This window comes from Cherax quadricarinatus, chromosome 32 (genome assembly GCF_038502225.1).
Source record: "Cherax quadricarinatus isolate ZL_2023a chromosome 32, ASM3850222v1, whole genome shotgun sequence".
Taxonomy (NCBI): Eukaryota; Metazoa; Arthropoda; class Malacostraca; order Decapoda; family Parastacidae; genus Cherax; species Cherax quadricarinatus.
In genome coordinates, this window is record NC_091323.1 from 28,581,176 (window position 1) to 28,602,004 (window position 20,829).

A 20,829-nucleotide genomic window follows, 5' to 3' on the forward strand; every position below is an offset into this window, starting at 1 on the left:
TCAGGGGGTGTCCTCCGAGGGGCGTCATGCTCCCTCCAGGGGTCCCCGCGCTCCCCCCGCCGCAATTCACCCGGGGGCACAGCCCCCCCTTCTCTCCAGCCGAGTCCCTCCATCAGCCGTCGTGACGGGAATCGTCAGGACGCCGGGGGCGGCGCCCCCGGCCACCCAGGCCACCGACCCAATGACGAGTGCCCAGGGGCATCGCCCAGGGCATCTCCGGCCCTCAGGAGGAGGTCGGGGTTGAGTGGCAGCGAGGATAGGGGCGCCGCCCCCTGGGACGCTGCGGGCTTCAGTCATGCAGAGACGCAACACCTCCCGGTAAGACGTGGGCAAAGTTTTTAGGTGGATCCACGACCGCACGCCCATACCCGCACGCCCATACCCGCACGCTCATGTTTACATCACCCATACCACAGGATATCACACGCCCACACCACTTTCGAATCATCTACGCCATATCGCCTGTAAATGAAAAAGCAACTTAATGTCGCTTTTTTGGGTGAGCGTGGTGGGTAGACGTGCAGGAATGGGCGTGGGAAAGTGGGCGTGGCACAGTGGGTGGTGGTGGAGCACAGAGCACGACACTGATTGTTGTTGGGTGTTTACTGCATGAATTTCTTACTCTATATACACCCACTGTTGAGTGTAAACACTGCATATACACCTGTTGTTGAGTGTAAACAGTGTATATACACCTGTGGTTGAGTGTAAACACTGCATATACACCTGTTGTTGAGTGTAAACACTGCATATACACCTGTTGTTGAGTGTAAACACTGCATATACACCTGTTGTTGAGTGTAAACACTGCATATACACCTGTTGTTGAGTGTAAACACTGCATATACACCTGTTGTTGAGTGTAAACAGTGTATATACACCTGTGGTTGAGTGTAAACACTGCATATACACCTGTTGCTGAGTGTAAACATTGCATATACGCCTGTTGAGTATAAACACTGCATATACCCCTGTTGTTGAGTGTAAACATTGTATATACACTGTGGTTGAGTGTAAACACTGCATATACACCTGTTGCTGAGTGTAAACATTGCATATACGCCTGTTGAGTATAAACACTGCATATACCCCTGTTGTTGAGTGTAAACATTGTATATACACTGTGGTTGAGTGTAAACACTGCATATACACCTGTTGCTGAGTGTAAACATTCCATATACACCTGTTGATGAGTGTAAACACTGCATATACACATAGTGTAAACACTGCATGTACTGCTGATGCTGCTGAGTGTAAACACTGCATGTGCTGTTCCTGAGTGTAAACACTGCATGTGGTGCTGCTGAGTGTAAACACTGCATGTGGTGCTGCTGAGTGTAAACACTGCATGTGGTGCTGCTGAGTGTAAACACTGCATGTGGTGCTGCTGAGTGTAAACACTGCATGTGGTGCTGCTGAGTGTAAACACTGCATGTGGTGCTGCTGTGTGTAAACACTGCATGTGGTGCTGCTGTGTGTAAACACTGCATGTGGTGCTGCTGAGTGTAAACACTGCATGTGGTGCTGCTGAGTGTAAACACTGCATGTGGTGCTGCTGAGTGTAAACACTGCATGTGGTGCTGCTGAGTGTAAACACTGCATGTGGTGCTGCTGTGTGTAAACACTGCATGTGGTGCTGCTGTGTGTAAACACTGCATGTGGTGCTGCTGTGTGTAAACACTGCATGTGGTGCTGCTGTGTGTAAACACTGCATGTGGTGCTGCTGTGTGTGCATGTGGTGCTGCTGTGTGTAAACACTGCATGTGGTGCTGCTGAGTGTAAACACTGCATGTGCTGCTCCTGAGTGTAAACACTGCATGTGGTGCTGCTGAGTGTAAACACTGCATGTGCTGCTCCTGAGTGTAAACACTGCATGTGGTGCTGCTGAGTGTAAACACCATGTGCTGCTGCTATGTGTAAACACTGCATGTGGTGCTCCTGAGTGTAAACACTGCATGTGGTGCTGCTGAGTGTAAACACTGCATGTGGTGCTGCTGTGTGTAAACACTGCATGTGCTGCTGCTGAGTGTAAACACTGCATGTGGTGCTGCTGAGTGTAAACACTGCATGTGGTGCTGCTGAGTGTAAACACTGCATGTGGTGCTGCTGAGTGTAAACACTGCATGTGGTGCTGCTGAGTGTAAACACTGCATGTGGTGCTGCTGAGTGTAAACACTGCATGTGGTGCTGCTGAGTGTAAACACTGCATGTGGTGCTGCTGTGTGTAAACACTGCATGTGGTGCTGCTGTGTGTAAACACTGCATGTGGTGCTGCTGAGTGTAAACACTGCATGTGGTGCTGCTGAGTGTAAACACTGCATGTGGTGCTGCTGAGTGTAAACACTGCATGTGGTGCTGCTGAGTGTAAACACTGCATGTGGTGCTGCTGAGTGTAAACACTGCATGTGGTGCTGCTGAGTGTAAACACTGCATGTGGTGCTGCTGAGTGTAAACACTGCATGTGGTGCTGCTGAGTGTAAACACTGCATGTGGTGCTGCTGAGTGTAAACACTGCATGTGGTGCTGCTGAGTGTAAACACTGCATGTGGTGCTGCTGAGTGTAAACACTGCATGTGGTGCTGCTGAGTGTAAACACTGCATGTGGTGCTGCTGAGTGTAAACACTGCATGTGGTGCTGCTGAGTGTAAACACTGCATGTGGTGCTGCTGAGTGTAAACACTGCATGTGGTGCTGCTGAGTGTAAACACTGCATGTGGTGCTGCTGAGTGTAAACACTGCATGTGGTGCTGCTGAGTGTAAACACTGCATGTGGTGCTGCTGAGTGTAAACACTGCATGTGGTGCTGCTGAGTGTAAACACTGCATGTGGTGCTGCTGAGTGTAAACACTGCATGTGGTGCTGCTGAGTGTAAACACTGCATGTGGTGCTGCTGAGTGTAAACACTGCATGTGGTGCTGCTGAGTGTAAACACTGCATGTGGTGCTGCTGAGTGTAAACACTGCATGTGGTGCTGCTGTGTGTAAACACTGCATGTGGTGCTGCTGAGTGTAAACACTGCATGTGGTGCTGCTGAGTGTAAACACTGCATGTGGTGCTGCTGAGTGTAAACACTGCATGTGGTGCTGCTGAGTGTAAACACTGCATGTGCTGCTGCTGAGTGTAAACACTGCATGTGCTGCTGCTGTGTGTAAACACTGCATGTGCTGCTGCTGTGTGTAAACACACTGATTCAGAGCACTGTAATAACCTCAATGGGAACACTGCTTGTGGATGGCTCTCTCTGCACATTAACACAGTTGTAGACATAGAACACATGTGCTTAATCAAGACATTTATTGAAGGGAACGTTTCGCCACTTTTGGTGTTGCCAGCCTTCGTAATGATATAGCCAAAAGCTCCGAAATGTCTCCATTAGTAAATGCCTTGATTGAGCACATGTCTTATTCCCACAGTCTATGGATATTAAATTATTTGTATATTTACACACCAGTATGTGTGAACTAACACACCTGTATTTGTCACCTAGCATTTATGTATGTGTAAATTAACAGACCTGTACTAGTACATTAACAGTTAGGCTAATGAAGTCTGGTTTGATTTTTTGTGTGATTTATAGTTTCGGAATCCTACTGAATTACTTAAGAACACACAATTCTCATTCTCTCTCTCTCTCTCTCTCTCTCTCTCTCTCTCTCTCTCTCTCTCACACACACACACACACACCTTTTCAAGGTAAGTGCTTTTCAGCTTCGTTATTCTGCAGTTGCTCTCATTACCCTGCAACAAGCACCACTTGCTGGACTACTACTGCAGTTTGTCTGAGTCTTCCTACTGCTTCCTGTATCAGTCATGCATCCTTAACAACCTCCATCCTCCTTCCTGATGCTGGTTAGAGAATAGGGTTTGGGGGAAAGAAGATGTTTAAGATGGTGGATTTGTTGCTGTGGGAAATATGTTAGTTGTTGGAGGTGAGGATGTTCAAAAGAATTGTGGAAGATTGTGTAAAGCTGGAGATGGGGATCGTTGGTTTGTGTGGGAGTAGCGGTTGGGGAGGATATAAGTAGGTAAGAGGAGAGCATTCTCCTATCCCTTTCAGGGATAGTCATCCCCTAGAGAAAGACATCCTCTGCCTCGTCTGTCTCATATTTACTATCCTCCCTTTCCGCTTGTCTTTTACTACCAAAAAGTCCTTCATGTTAAAGCCTTTAGTGGTATATATTCCTTTATGTACACCTTCTTAAATATTAGGAATCCTCTTGTGTGTACACTCTTAAATATTAGGAATCCTCTTGTGTGTACACCCTCTTAAATATTAGGAATCTTCTTGTGTGTACACCCTCTTAAATATTAGGAATCCTCTTGTGTGTACACCCTCTTAAATATTAGGAATCCTCTTGTGTGTACACCCTCTTAAATATTAGGAATCCTCTTGTGTGTACATCCTCCTGAATATTAGGGATCCTCTTGTGTGTACATCCTCCTGAATATTAGGGATCCTCTTGTGTGTACACCCTCTTAAATATTAGAAATTATCTTATGTGTACACCCTCTTAAATATTAGGGATCCTCTTGTGTGTACACCCTCTTAAATATTAGGGATTCTCTTGTGTATACACCCTCTTGAATATTAGGAATTCTCTTGTGTGTACACCCTATTAAATATTAGAAATTATCTTATGTGTACACCCTCTTAAATATTAGGGATCCTCTTGTGTGTACACCCTCTTGAATATTAGGAATCCTCATGTGTGTACACCCTCTTGAATATTAGGAATTCTCTTGTTTGTACACCCTCTTAAATATTAGGAGTCCTCTTGTGTGTACACCCTGTTGAATATTTAGGATCCTCTTAGGTAGGATCTCTACATGTAAACCTTGGCCGTGTTTGTTGTCGACTGTCTATATAGAAATACCTTCCTGCACAGAAGTATCTTCCTCCCATCATTGAATGTTCTTACAAACAAGCGCAAATATTTTCCACTACTTGTGTACACATCTCGTATTTTTTTTTAATTTCTCTTTGTGGATCATTTATATATTGTTTTTATAGTGTGTTTATTTCCTCTAGATCGTAAACCACAGTAGATCTGTCCCTGGGATCTTCTTCCTCATAGTCTTGCTGATTATTCCCCAGTTCAATAATTTTTGGTGTGTGACTAAAAGTTCCTGTTTTTTTTATCTGTTAATTGAGTTTTTAACTGATGCTGGTTATCGTAACTTGGTAAGATGGTATTTATTTGTGTTGAGTATTTATCTTCTTAGCTGTTATTGTTTGTAAAGTTTTTGCCTTGTTTTTATTGTTTGTGTTTATTGTATATAATGTTTATTGGTAAGAGTTTTGAGTGACATACACGGTCAGTGTGTTATGTAAATAAAGAATGAAAGTCACAATACCATGGATGCAATAATTCATTAGAAGTCTACACTTAAGAGAGGAATTTTATGACGACGTTTTGGTCTGTGCTGGACCACTGTCAAGTCAGAACAGTGGTCCAATACTGACCTAAACGTCGTGCATTAGTGTTCGCAATAAAGCTAGCAGAATTCTTGGCTTTATATCTAGAAGTATAAATAATAGAAGTCCTCAGGTTGTTCTTCATCTCTATATATCCTTGGTCAGGCCTCATTTAGACTATGCTGCTCAGTTCTGGTCACCGTATTACAGAATGGATATATAAAGTAAAAGGACACAAGTGCAACTAATGTGACATTTATTGTGGCAACGTTTCGCTCTCCAGGAGCTTTAATGGCTTGATAAAGCTCCTGGAGAGCGAAACGTTGCCACAATAAATGTCACATTAGTTGCACTTGTGTCCTTTTACTTTACATATTGTCGGTAATTCTACCAACTTTATTACAGAATGGATATAAATGCTCTGGAAAGCGTACAGAGGAGGATGACAAAGATGATCCCATGTATCAGAAATCTTCCCTATGAGGATAGACTGAGGGTCCTGAATCTGCACTCTCTCGAAAGGCGTAGAATTAGGGGGGATATGATCGAGGTGTATAAATGGAAAACAGGAATAAATAAAGGGGATGTAAATAGCGTGCTGAAAATTTCCAGCCAAGACAGGACTCGCAGCAATGGTTTCAAGTTTATTCTCTATGAGGGTTACAATGTATGGTTTACAGGTTTTGGGTATTGTGTGGTTTACATGTTATAAAATACTAATTACAGAGGGGGCCACTAGGACACCTAGCATGGCTAGGCATTTCGAGCAGACTTAGATTAATTCTTAACATTAAATCCTTACAGATTATGGTATTAAGGCTAAGTGACTACATAATTTGTGAGTTTAGCAATGTGAATGCTTTTGTTTTGGCACAATACAAGGTGTCTATATTGGAGTATCATAGGCAAACTTATGACTAGTTAGGATTTATTATTTTAAGATTAAGATTAGTATTTCTGGGTTTATAGTCAGTGGGTGAGTGAGTGTAATTGTGAACCACCAGGTGGTTATCATGTAGTTAGTTGTCGGGGTGGATCAAGGAGATAAGATGTTTTCTAACTGTAGTTTTGAAAGTGATGAATGTGTCTGCAGTTCTAGAGTTTTCAGGTAGGGTGTTCCAGATTTTAGGTCCTTTGAAATACATTGAATTTTTGTAAAGGTTTAGTCGAACACGGGGAATGTCATAGAGATGTTTGTGTCTGGTGTTATGCCTGTGGATCCTGTCACAACTATCAAGAAAGCGTTTTAGGTCAAGGTTAATATTGGAATTTAAGGTCCTGTAGATATAGATTGCACAGTAGTAAGTGTGGATATTCTGAACAGGGAGTAAGTTTAGATCTATGAAGAGTGGGGGTGGGGGTGTTGCCAGGGATGGGATTTAGTGATTATTCTTACGGCGGCTTTTTGTTGGGTTATTATTGGCTTTAGGTGTGTTGCTGCAGTTGAACCCCAAGCACAGATAGCATAGGTGAGGTATGGATATATAAGTGAATGGTATAGTGTGAGAAGGGCAGTTTGCGGCACGTAGTATCGTATCTTGGAGAGGATCCCCACCGTTTTGGATACTTTTTTTGTTGTGTTGGATATGGGTGCTGAAATTTAGGTTGTTGTCGAGGTATAGGCCAAGGAATTTGCCCTCATTATGTCTGGCAATTAGAGTGTTGTCGATCTTAATATTAAGTTGCGCAACACCTGCTCTGCTACCAAACATAATATAGTAGGTTTTGCCAGTGTTAAGTGTAAGTTTATTGGCTGTCATCCAGGTCGATATTTTGAGCAGCTCCTCGTTAACAATGGTGTTGAGGGTGGCAAGATTAGGGTGGGAGATGACACAAGTCGTGTCGTCAGCAAAGAGAATGGGTTTCAGGTGTTGGGATATGTTTGGAAGATCATTGATGTAAATGAGGAAGAGCAGGGGTCCAAGGACACTTCCCTGCGGAACTCCAGTATCAAGTGGCCGTATTGATGAGGCTGTGTCTTTAATGGTGACATACTGATACCTATTAGAAAGGTAGGATTTAAAATATGCAAGCGCATGGCCTCTTATATCATAGTGGTTAAGTTTGTGGAGTAGGATGCCGTGGTCTACTGTGTCAAACGCTTTTCTTAGGTCAATAAAAATTCCTAGCGGATATTCCTTATTTTCCAATGCTGTGTAAAGCAGGTCTAGCATTTTTGTAATTGCCTCATTAGTGTTTTTATTTTTCCTGAATCCAAATTGGCAGGGGTTGAGAATGTTTTGTGACGTTATAAATGAATATAGTCTCCTGTACACGAGTTTCTCGAAGATTTTGGATAGCAATGGTAAGTTTGATATTGGCCTATAGTTGTTTACGTCTGTAGGGTCACCACCTTTATGTATTGGTGTAACCCTTGCTGTCTTGAGTAGTGTCGGGAAAGTGCTAGTTTCTAGTGACTTATTAAAAAGTAATGTAATAGCATGCGAAAGGACATGGGCCGCTCGCTTGTACAATGACTTTATGATCGCTGTGACTTCCGTGGGCTCAGTTGGTACAAGATAGAAGGAATTTGGAAAATTCCCATCTAGGTAGTCCCCGGCACGGGCAATGGTACGTGGGATTTTACTGGCGAGATTAGATCCTATGTTTGAGAAGAAGTCGTTTATCTTGTTAGCTGTATCAGTGGGATGCTGTTGGAAAAATTCAGATTCAGGAAGGATATAGGAAAGCACTGGTTTGGTAATAGAGTCGTGGATGAGTGGAACAAACTCCCGAGTACAGTTATTGAGGCTGAAACGTTGTGTAGTTTTAAAAATAGGTTAGATAAATACATGAGTGGGTGTGGGTGGGTGTGAGTTGGACCTGACTAGCTTGTGCTGCTGGGTCTGGTGCCGTGCTCCTTCCTTGAGTGGAGGTGATCAGACTGGGTGGGTCATTGGGCTAATCCGGGGGGGGGGGTCATTGGGCTATTCTGGGGGGGGACACGGACCTGCTCCGCATGGGTCAGGCCTGTTGCAGTGTTCCTTTTTTCTTATGTTCGTATAAGTTTCTCTCCTTTATGCGAAGTTTTTGGAGAAGTAATCTGTAAGTTGCACAAGAAGAGCTACTGCTGGGCTTGATCTGCTATGCAAGTGTCAGTCTTCCGTTCCATTCCTGGTATTTTTCGTCTCTGTTCTCCTTGTATTTCTCAGGTTCATTGCCTCATTCTTCCTTCATCCAATCTCAGGAGGGATTTTGCTTCATTCATCATTACTTTTTTTTCCCATTTGCTTCTTACCTCTATTTTATTAAAATTTCTGTTAGGTCTCTTTCTTGTTCTTCTGTTTCTTTCCCTTACTTTCCCCACCCTCTACTGCACATCCCTTTCCTGTTGCCCTTTTGAAATATTAAAATTCTCCGACCATTCTAATTCATTCGTCCAACGCCACCCTCTCAGTGTTGTCGTTCGTAGTCCCATTCATCTCACTAATCTGTCGTAATTGGTTCCTTGCCCCCATATCCCTCTGCTTCCCCTCTGTCTGTCTCTCTCTCTCTCCCTCCCTCTATCGCCTATTACGATAGAGGCGAGTCCTCCATACCCTGCGTAGCTGTCATTATCTTGACATAACTGGGGAGATGTTCGTCTTCCACCCTTGGTCTAACTCAGGACTTATTACCTTCATAGGAAAGCTCTTCGTCCGTCTTCACCTCTCTTGTTTCATCTGTCTTCCTGTCTCATCTCTTCTTCTGGTTCATCTCTCCTGTATCTTTCCTGTATCATCTCTCCTGTATCTTTCCTGTATCATCTCTCCTATATCATCTCTTCTGTCCCATCTCTCCATGTTGAATTCATTTGTTATATATTTGTGCAGATCTGGCTGCGTACAGACGTTAGGAGGGGTGGTGGTGGTGGTGGTTGGTGGAGGTGGGTGGTGGGTGGTGGTGGTGGTGGTGAGGGGGGGGGCAAATTTGATTTAAAATTATGATCATGTATGTGTTTGTGCACAATATGACCTAACCTCTGTTACTTATCATGCACATTGTAGCCAAGTATTGCACATGTCAGAAAGTGCCTTCCCCTTGCCCGCCTGGCACCCCGCCTGGTACACCGCCTGGCACCTCGAGACTGGCAGTGAGAACACAAGTTTCCTCTGACCAAACCGGTTCTCGGTAGACAGAATTTTGTGTAAATGAAACTGCGGATTTTGGTTCTACATATTTACAATGTATTAACACTGGTAACAGTGGTGGCACCAACACTTGTTAGTGGCACTTGCAACAGTGGTGACACCTTCTTCATTATGACACTTGCAGCAGTGGTGGCACCTATACTTATTTATGACACTTGCAGCAGTGGTAACACTCATACTTGTTTATGACACTTGCAGCAGTGGTAACACTCATACTTGTTTATGACACTTGCAGCAGTGGTAACACTCATACTTGTTTATGACACTTGCAGCAGTGGTAACACTCATACTTGTTTATGACACTTGCAGCAGTGGTAACACTCATACTTGTTTATGACACTTGCAGCAGTGGTAACACTCGTACTTGTTTATGACACTTGCAGCAGTGGTAACACTCGTACTTGTTTATGACACTTGCAGCAGTGGTAACACTCGTACTTGTTTATGACACTTGCAGCAGTGGTAACACTCGTACTTGTTTATGACACTTGCAGCAGTGGTAACACTCGTACTTGTTTATGACACTTGCAGCAGTGGTAACCCTCGTACTTGTTTATGACACTTGCAGCAGTGATAACACTCGTACTTGTTTATGACACTTGCAGCAGTGGTAACACTCGTACTTGTTTATGACACTTGCAGCAGTGGTAACACTCGTACTTGTTTATGACACTTGCAGCAGTGGTAACACTCATACTTGTTTATGACACTTGCAGCAGTGGTAACACTCATACTTGTTTATGACACTTGCAGCAGTGGTAACACTCGTACTTGTTTATGACACTTGCAGCAGTGGTAACACTCGTACTTGTTTATGACACTTGCAGTAGTGGTAACACTCATACTTGTTTATGACACTTGCAGCAGTGGTAACACTCGTACTTGTTTATGACACTTGCAGCAGTGGTAACACTCGTACTTGTTTATGACACTTGCAGTAGTGGTAACACTCATACTTGTTTATGACACTTGCAGCAGTGGTAACACTCATACTTGTTTATGACACTTGCAGCAGTGGTAACACCTACACTTGTTACTGAGTCATATCTCCACTTTAAAGGGGTTTGACCGCTCACCTTTCGTAAATATCACCATAATGTTGGCCATTTCACACTTGTCTGATAGTTTTCTTTCTTGTAGTCAAGTCCTAGAATTAATCCGGAGATGATTAGATTTTGCCTCTGCTGCTACTAGCTTATTGTGCACCCCCATATCCATCCTGTAGATGGTAGCATATATGGATTTACAAAAGGCCTAGGCTCCAAAAAGAGTTAACAGGAATACATCTGGATTTATATCTACAATTGACCTCTCTGTTGCAAGCAAATTTATTATATTTGCTTGCAACAGGGTGTCTTAGTTTCATTAATGAGATACTTGGCATATCATATAGGTTATTATACTCTCTATATTCCTCAATAAGTGGACTGTTAAGCACATAGTGTTCAAGAAAGTGACTATATACTTTGCAAATAATTTGATCATCTTTGTGTCTGCCAAACTGCCAGAAGTAATTAAAAACAAGCCTAAGCCTGTTTGTTCACAATGCAAGTTGCTCCATCAACCTACTTATCTACTACTACTACCACCTTCATGTTATAATGCTGAATCTACTCAGACTTCTAACTGCATTCCTATGACATTGATTCATTATGTACTTCTAATATTATTTTTAATGCTTGACACACACACACACACACACACACACACACACACACACACACACACACACACACACACACACACACACACACACACACACACACACACACACACCGAAGTTTAACCACATTCTCCTTCAGGATACTTTCTTTGGCTACGTATCAACTTCATCATAACGGAGTAATCCAGTATGTGAACGGAATCCATAAAACTTGTACATTAATTCCCTTTCCCGAGATTTTTGAGTATCTGTATCTGGCTTCTCCAATGAGTATATTGCTTTTCATTATGCGGGTCATGAGCCTTTAATGATGACATAGACACGCACGCACACACACACACACACACACACACACACACACACACACACACACACACACACACACACACACACACACACACACACACACACACACACACACACAGTTGGAAGTTGAAGACTCAGATGAATCACAGGTATGTTAGGAAGTATTTTTTCAGTCAGAGTAATCAGGAAGTGGAATAGTTTGGGAAGCGATGTAGTGGAGGCAAGATCCATTCATAGTTTTAAGCAGAGGTATGATAAAGCTCATGGTGCAGGGAGAGTGACCCAGTAGCGGCCAGTGAAGAGGCGGGGCCAGGAGCTATGAATCGACCCCTGCAACCACAACTAGGTGAGTACACACACACACACATCTATCAGACCCACGTGGGGCCCTGGAAAAGACGGAAGCACATCAAGAACAAATGAGGGGCCTAAAGACAATGAAGGAGCTAAGCTATGTGCGGAGGCTCTAAGAGACAACTGCAGTTCCCAGGAACAGATGAGCAGGAAAAAAAGACAGCCCACTGAGCACAAGGATTGAAGGAAGGAACGCTTCAGTAGCAGGAAATAAATCGTCTCAGGGGATGCTAAGGGAAATACAGTGGGAGCACGAAAGGGAGAGGTCACTTTTTGTCTACGGGCTTCTGGAAGTTGAAGGGGAAACTTATGAAGCAAGAAAACAGGAGAAAAAAAGTGATTGAAAGTATCATGAAAGCAATAGGAGAGGACGACATGACACAATTGACAAATTTTCGGAGAATTGGATGGTTTGCAAGAGGAAAAAAACGGCCAGAGTGATTTTCAAGACAGAATCTGCTTGAAACAGGATCCTGCAGGAGAAAGCACGACTAAAGGACAAATTGGACTACTGGAGAGTGTACCTCGACCGAGATAGAACACAAGAAAGGATGCTGAAAGAGAGGGTACACACGCAAGGAGACACGAGAGGCAATGATGGAAATAAGCAGCAGAACCCAGACCCAGGTGGAAGAGCAAACACGACCTCCTCCAGAACCACCCACAGAAGGAATCCAACCACTTCAACCCCAATGCAACCAATCTAAACCAAAACCCCCACACTGTACGCTCTGCCCCCACCCCCTCATCACAAACCCCACCCCCACACCACCACCCCATATGCCCCACCAGGGCTCCCAATCCCCCAACCCCACCATTCTCCCCAGATCACAGTTTTAGAAAAGTTGAAGGTTTGGTACATGAATGTGGATGGAATAACGAATAAATGTGAGGAGTGGTATGAAAGAATCAAGGAGACGTCGCCAGACATCATAGCAGTCACAGAAACGAAACTTACCGGGATGATAACAGATGCAATCTTCCCACCTGGATATCTGTTCCTGTGGAAAGATTGGAGCAGAGGGGGAGGAGGGGTTGCACTGCTCGTTAAAAACCGATGGGGATTTGAGGAAATAGAAGGAATGAACGAGATTGGAGAAAGGGATTACATAGGTACAGTGCAGTCTGGGGGACAAAAGGTCATTGCAATGATGCATAACCCACAGAACTGCAGGAGGCCAAGAGAGGAATACGAAGAGAGCAGCAACAGAGCAATGGTAGACACTAGCTGAGGTGGCCAGAAGAGCTCACTTGAGTAGAACAAAGTTACTGGTTATGGGCAATTTCAACCACATGGAGGTGCCGAAACATGGAGAGCCAAGATGATGGATGTGGTACTGGAAAACCTCATGCATCAACATGTTAGGGACACTACCAGAGATAGAGGGGAGGATGAACCAGCAAGACTGGACCTCGTGTTCACCCTGAGTAGCTCGGACATTGAGGACATCACATATGAAAGGCCCTTTAGAGCTAGTGATCACGTGGTTCTGAGCTTTGAATGCACAGAGTTACAAGGGGAGAGGGTAACAGGAGTAGAATGGGTAAAAGTTAAAATACAAAAGGGGGGATTACAAAGGTATGAGGAACTTCCTGCAGGAGGTTCATTGGAAAAGAAAATTCGTAGGAAAGTCAGTAAAGTAAATGATGGACTATGTAACAACAAAATGCAAGGAGGCAGAGGAGAGGTTTGTTCCCAAGGGCAACAGAAATAATGGGAAGACCAAAACGAGCCCTTGGTTTACCCGAAGGTGTAGGGAGGCAAAAACTAAGTACACTTGAGAATGGAAAAAGTACAGAAAACAAAGGACCCAGGAAAATAAAGAGATTAATCGAAGATCCAGAAACGAGTATGCACAGATAAGGAGGGAGGCCCAGCGGCAGTACGAAAACAACATAGCATTAAAAGTCGAATCTGACCTGAAACTGCTGTATAGCCACGTCAGGAGGAAGACAACAGTCAAGGACCAGGTAATCAGGCTGAGGAAAGAAAGTGGGAAGCTCAGAAGAAACGACCAAGAAGTAAGGACCTCAACACAAGATTAAAGGAAGTATTTAAAGTGGAGACAGTAGGGACTCTGGGAAGACAGAACAGAGGGGTACATCAACAAGGGATATACCAACAAGTGTTGGATGAAATACACACAGCTGAAGAGGAGGTGAAGAAGCTGCTAAGTGACCTTGATACCTCAAAGGCGATGGGACCGGACATCTCTCCATGGGTCCTTAGAGAGGGATAAGAGACGCTGTGTCTGCCACTAACGACAATTTTCAATACATCCCTTGAAACTGCGCAACTACCTGAGGTATAGAAGACGGCAAATGTAGTTTCCATCTATAAGAAAGGAGACAGAAGCGAGGCACTAAACTATAGACCAGTGTTACTAACGTGTATAGTATACACGTTAGTGTATACTATACACGTTAGTGTATAGTATACACTAACAGGAGGAGAGTGGTAGAGCACCTGGAATGGAACGAGATTAAAAACGACAACCAGCACGGATTCATGGAAGGCAAATCCTGTGTCACAAACTAATTGGAGTTTTATGACAAGGTAAGAGAAGTAAGACACGAGAGGGTGGGTTGATTGCATTTTCTTGGACTGCAAGAAGGCCTTCGACACAGTTCGTCACAGGAGATTAGTGCAGAAGCTAGAGGATCAGGCACGTATAGCAAGGGCACTGCAATAGATCAGAGAATACCTCACAGGAAGGCAGCGAGTCATGGTATGTGATGAGGTATCAGAGTGGGTACCTGTGATAAGCGGGGTCCCACAGGGGTCAATCCTAGGACCACTGCTCTTCTTGGTATATGTGAATGACATGGTGAAAGGGATAGACTCAGAAGTGTCTCTGTTCGCAGATGATGTGAAGTTAATGAGGAGAATTAAATTAGATGAGGATCAGACAGGACTATAGAGAGACCTGGACAGGCTGGACGTGTGGCCCAGCAACTGGCTCCTCGAATTTAACCCTGCCATATGCAAAGTCATGAAGATTGGGGAAGGGCAAAGAAGACCACAGACAGAGTATAGGCTAGGCGGCCAAAGACTGCAAACCTCACTCAAGGAGAACGATCTTGGGGCGAGTATAATACCGAACACATCTCCGGAAGCACACATTAGCCAAGTAACTGCTGCAGCATATGGGCGTCTTGCAAACATGAGAATAGCGTTCCGATGCCTTAGTAAGGAATCGTTCAGGACTCGGTACACCGTGTACATCAGGCCCATACTGGAGTATGCAGCACCTGTTTGGAACCCACACCTGGTCAAGCACGTGAAGAAATTATAGAAAGTGCAAAGGTTTGCAACAAGGCTAGTTCCAGAGCTAAAGGGAATGTCCTGCGAAGAAAGGTTGAAGGTAATCGACCTGACAACACTGGAGGACAGGAGGGTTAGGGGAGATGATGATAACATACAAAATACTGCAAGGAAAATATAAGGTGGACAGAGACAGGATGTTCCAAAGAGTGGGCACAGAAACAAGGGGTCACAATTGAAGTTGAAGACTCAGATGAGTCAAAGGGATGTTAGGAAGTATTTCTTCAGTCATAGAGTTGTCAGGAAGTTTAAAAGTCTGGCAAGTGATGTAGTGGAGGCAAGAACTATACAGAGTTTTAAGATGAGGTATGATAAAGCTCATGGAGCAGGGAGAGAGAGGACCTAGTAGCGACCGGTGGAGAGGCGGAGCCAGGAGCTGAGTCTCGATCCCTGCAGCCACAATTAGGTGAGTACACACACACGCATATACAATAGGCCTAGTGTCTAATCGACATGTGCCTAGGACAAAATGGTAACTAACACACACACACACACACACACACACACACACACACACACACACACACACACACACACCACCCAGTCACCTGCTTGCGGGTGCTTGTGCCCCTCTCTGTCACTTGTGCTGTTCACAGTGGAACACATTCGAGCTGTGTGGCCACAGCTTCAACCATATCGCTTACGTCGCGGTTTTTAAGAATTACCTGAGTGCCTGTAGTGACCTCTGGGAGCTTTTAAGAAAATATTTTGACTTCGCTAAATTTTATGGTGTGTTTAAGTGAATCTCAAGTTTTTAACACGTGACGGTGTTTATGTTGTGTTTATATTTATGTTGTGTGTTTCGTTCGTGCTCTTAGTCTTTATTCTTGTCCGTTAGAACGGTAGAGAAGGAGATACAGGACTGTAGAAATTACAGAACACACAACAAAACATTAAATAATGTTTTGTTGTGTGCTCTGTAATTTCTACAGTCCTGTCTTTCCTTCTCTACCGTTCTTCCTTTCTCTCTTCCCCACCATTCTTCTAGTTTCCCCTCTCCCCTTCCCAGCCATTCTTCCCGTTATCCTTTCCTCATCACCACCATTCTCCCAGTTCCCCTCTCTTCCCCACCATCCTCCTCTTCTCCTCTCCCCTTCTCCCTCATTCATTAACTTCCGTGTGTTGTTTTCCTGTAATCACTAGTCAGGTATACTCGACAAAGGGTGACATTCACCACGATTAATGATGAGCCTGTTGAGGATTAGCTAATTTTTTAGGAGATTAGTTGTGGTTGCGAGTTTTTGTGTCGGCATATGTTTGTGTGGATACATGTGTGGGTATATGTTTGTGTGGGTATATGTTTATATGGATATATGTTTGTGAGGGGTATATGATTGTGTGGCTTTGTTTGTTTTGGTATATATGCATGTGGCTGTAGGGGAGTCGAGTCTCCGCTCCTGGCTCCCCCACACTGTTACTGATCTTATGAGTCGCTGTTAAATCTGCTCTTGAAACTGTGTATTAGTGTGTGTGTGCAGGTGAATGTTTTAGCGTTTGTATGTGACTGTGATCGTTAAGTGTTTATAAGAGCTAATTGAGTACCTGCCTAGGCACCTGCCTTGGTACTTGCCTTGACACCTGCTTTGATACCTGCCTAGGTACCTAACTTAAACAAGTGAGCCAGGTTATAATGGCTGTGTAGTACTTTCAGACTGTGGCCGCAACAACCTGGTTAACCATGCAGTTAAACCTCTAGCTTAACCTTAGGCCAGGTTAAGTGTGTAGGGAAGGGTATTAGAAGTTTGTGTTTGAGAAGTATGTGTTAGAGGGAGGTATAAGTGTGTTGGAGGAAGGTGTAAGTGTGTTGCAGGGAGGCATAAGTGTGTCGAAGGGAAGTATAAGTGTGTTGGAGGGGAATATTAATAAGTTGAGAAGTATAAGTGTGTTGAAGGGAGGTGTATGTGTTGGAGGAAGGTATAAGTGACTTGGAAGGAGGTATAAGTGTGTTGGAGGAAGGTGTAAGTGTGTTGTAGGAAAGTATAAGTGTGTTGACAATGTGGCCCCTGTTAGGTGGCAGGGTGACCCCTGACAGGTGACAGGGTGGCGCCTGCTAGGTAACAAGGTGGCTGGGTGGCCACCTTGTCCTACACTCACCTATATTGATCCCGCGGGAATTTGGTCCTTTAAATATCATGGCAGAAGCGACTTCGATCCTGAGGAGGAGGAGAAGCAGGAGGAGGATAAGGAGGAAGAGGAGGAACGGAGTAAAGGGATTACAGGTCAGGTCGTGGGAACGAACAGAACAGGTGGTGGGAACAGGCAAGACAGATGATAGGAACAGACAGGACAGGTGATGGGTACAGACAGGACAGGTGGTGGGAACAGACAGGACAGGTGGTGGGAACAGACAGGACAGGTGGTGGGAACAGACAGGAGGGGTGGTGGGAACAGACAAGACAGGTGGTGGGAACAGACAGGACAGGTGGTGGGAACAAACAAGACGGGTGGTGGGAACAGACAGGACAGGTGGTTGGAACAGACAGGACGGGTGATTGGAACAGACAGGACGGGTAGTGGAAACAGGACGGGTGGTGGGGACAGGACGGGTGGTGGGAACAGACAGGACGGGTGGTGGGAATAGACAGGACGGATGGTGGGAACAGACAGGACGGGTAGTGGAAGCAGGACGGGTGGTGGGAACAGACAGGACGGGTGTGGGAACAGACAGGACGGGTAGTGGAAACAGGACGGGTGGTGGGAACAGACAGGACGGGTGGTGGGAACAGACAGGACGGGTGGTGGGAACAGACAGGACGGGTGGTGGAAACAGGACGGGTGGTGGGAACAGACAGGACGGGTGGTGGGAACAGACAGGACGGGCGGTGGGAACAGACAGGACGGGCGGTGGGAACAGACAGGACGGGCGGTGGGAACAAACAGGACGGGCGGTGGGGACAGGACGGGCGGTGGGGACAGGACGGGTGGTGGGAACAGACAGGACGGGTGGTGGGAACAGACAGGACGGGCGGTGGGAACAGACAGGACGGGCGGTGGGAACAGACAGGACGGGCGGTGGGAACAGACAGGACGGGCGGTGGGAACAGACAGGACGGGCGGTGGGAACAGACAGGACGGGCGGTGGGAACAGACAGGACGGGTGGTGGGAACAGACAGGACGGGCGGTGGGAACAGACAGGACGGGTGGTGGGAAAAGACAGGACGGGTGGTGGGAACAGACAGGACGGGTAGTGGAAACAGGACGGGTGGTGGGAACAAACAGGACAAGTGGTGGGAACAGACAGGACGGGTGGTGGGAACAGACAGGACGGGCGGTGGGAACAGACAGGACGGGTGGTGGGAACAGACAGGACGGTCGGTGGGAACAGACAGGACGGGCGGTGGGAACAGACAGGACGGGTGGTGGGAACAGACAGGACGGGTGGTGGGAACAGACAGGACGGGTGGTGGGAACAGACAGGACGGGTGGTGGGAACAGACAGGACGGGTGGTGGGAACAGACAGGACGGGCGGTGGGAACAGACAGGACGGGCGGTGGGAACAGACAGGACGGGTGGTGGGAACAGACATGACGGGTAGTGGAAACAGGACGGGTGGTGGGAACAGACAGGACGGGTGTGGGAACAGACAGGACGGGTAGTGGAAACAGGACGGGTGGTGGGAACAGACAGGACGGGTGGTGGGAACAGACAGGACGGGTAGTGGAAACAGGACGGGTGGTGGGAACAGACAGGACGGGTGTGGGAACAGACAGGACGGGTAGTGGAAACAGGACGGGTGGTGGGAACAGACAGGACGGGTGGTGGGAACAGACAGGACGGGTAGTGGAAACAGGACGGGTGGTGGAAACAGGATGGGTGGTGGGAACAGACAGGACGGGTGGTGGGAACAGACAGGACGGGCGGTGGGAACAGACAGGACGGGCGGTGGGAACAGACAGGACGGGCGGTGGGAACAGACAGGACGGGCGGTGGGAACAGACAGGACGGGCGGTGGGAACAGACAGGACGGGCGGTGGGAACAGACAGGACGGGCGGTGGGAACAGACAGGACGGGTGGTGGGAACAGACAGGACGGGTGGTGGGAACAGACAGGACGGGCGGTGGGAACAGACAGGACGGGCGGTGGGAACAGACAGGACGCGAGGTGGGAACAGGGACGGGCGGTGGGAACAGACAGGACGGGTGGTGGGAACAGACAGGACGGGTGGTGGGAACAGACAGGACGGGTGGTGGGAACAGACAGGACGGGCGGTGGGAACAGACAGGACGGGCGGTGGGAACAGACAGGACGGGCGGTGGGAACAGACAGGACGGGCGGTGGGAACAGACAGGACGGGTGGTGGGAGCAGGACGGGTGGTGGGAACAGACAGGACGGGTGGTGGGAACAGGACGGGTGGTGGGAACAGACAGGACGGGTGGTGGGAACAGACAGGACGGGCGGTGGGAACAGACAGGACGGGTGGTGGGAACAGACAGGACGGGCGGTGGGAACAGACAGGACGGGCGGTGGGAACAGACAGGACGGGCGGTAGGAACAGACAGGACGGGTGGTGGGAACAGACAGGACGGGTGGTGGGAACAGACAGGACGGGTGGTGGGAACAGACAGGACGGGTAGTGGAAACAGGACGGGTGGTGGGACCCAACAGGACGGGTGGTGGGACCAGACAACAAACAGGACGGGTGGTGGGAACAGACAGGACGGGTGGTGGGAACAGACAGGACGGGTGGTGGGAACAGACAGGACGGGTGGTGGGAACAGACAGGACGGGTGGTGGGAACAGACAGGACGGGTGGTGGGAACAGACAGGACGGGCGGTGGGAACAGACAGGACGGGCGGTGGGAACAGACAGGACGGGCGGTGGGAACAGACAGGACAGGGACGGGCGGTGGGAACAGACAGGACGGGCGGTGGGAACAGACAGGACGGGCGGTGGGAACAGACAGGACGGGCGGTGGGAACAGACAGGACGGGTGGTGGGAACAGACAGGACGGGTGGTGGGAACAGACAGGACGGGTGGGAACAGACAGGACGGGCGGTGGGAACAGACAGGACGGGCGGTGGGAACAGACAGGACGGGCGGTGGGAACAGACAGGACGGGCGGTGGGAACAGACAGGACGGGCGGTGGGAACAGACAGGACGGGCGGTGGGAACAGACAGGACGGGCGGTGGGAACAGACAGGACGGGCGGTGGGAACAGACAGGACGGGCGGTGGGAACAGACAGGACGGGCGGTGGGAAGAGACAGGACGGGTGGTGGGAAGAGACAGGACGGGTGGTGGGAACAGACAGGACGGGTGGTGGGAACAGACAGGACGGGCGGTGGGAACAGACAGGACGGGCGGTGGGAACAGACAGGACGGGTGGTGGGAACAGACAGGACGGGCGGTGGGAACAGACAGGACGGGTGGTGGGAACAGACAGGACGGGTGGTGGGAACAGACAGGACGGGTGGTGGGAACAGACAGGACGGGCGGTGGGAACAGACAGGACGGGCGGTGGGAACAGACAGGACGGGTGGTGGGAACAGACAGGACGGGTGGTGGGAACAGACAGGACGGGCGGTGGGAACAGACAGGACGGGCGGTGGGAACAGGACGGGCGGTGGGAACAGGACGGGCGGTGGGAACAGGACGGGCGGTGGGAACAGGACGGGCGGTGGGAACAGGA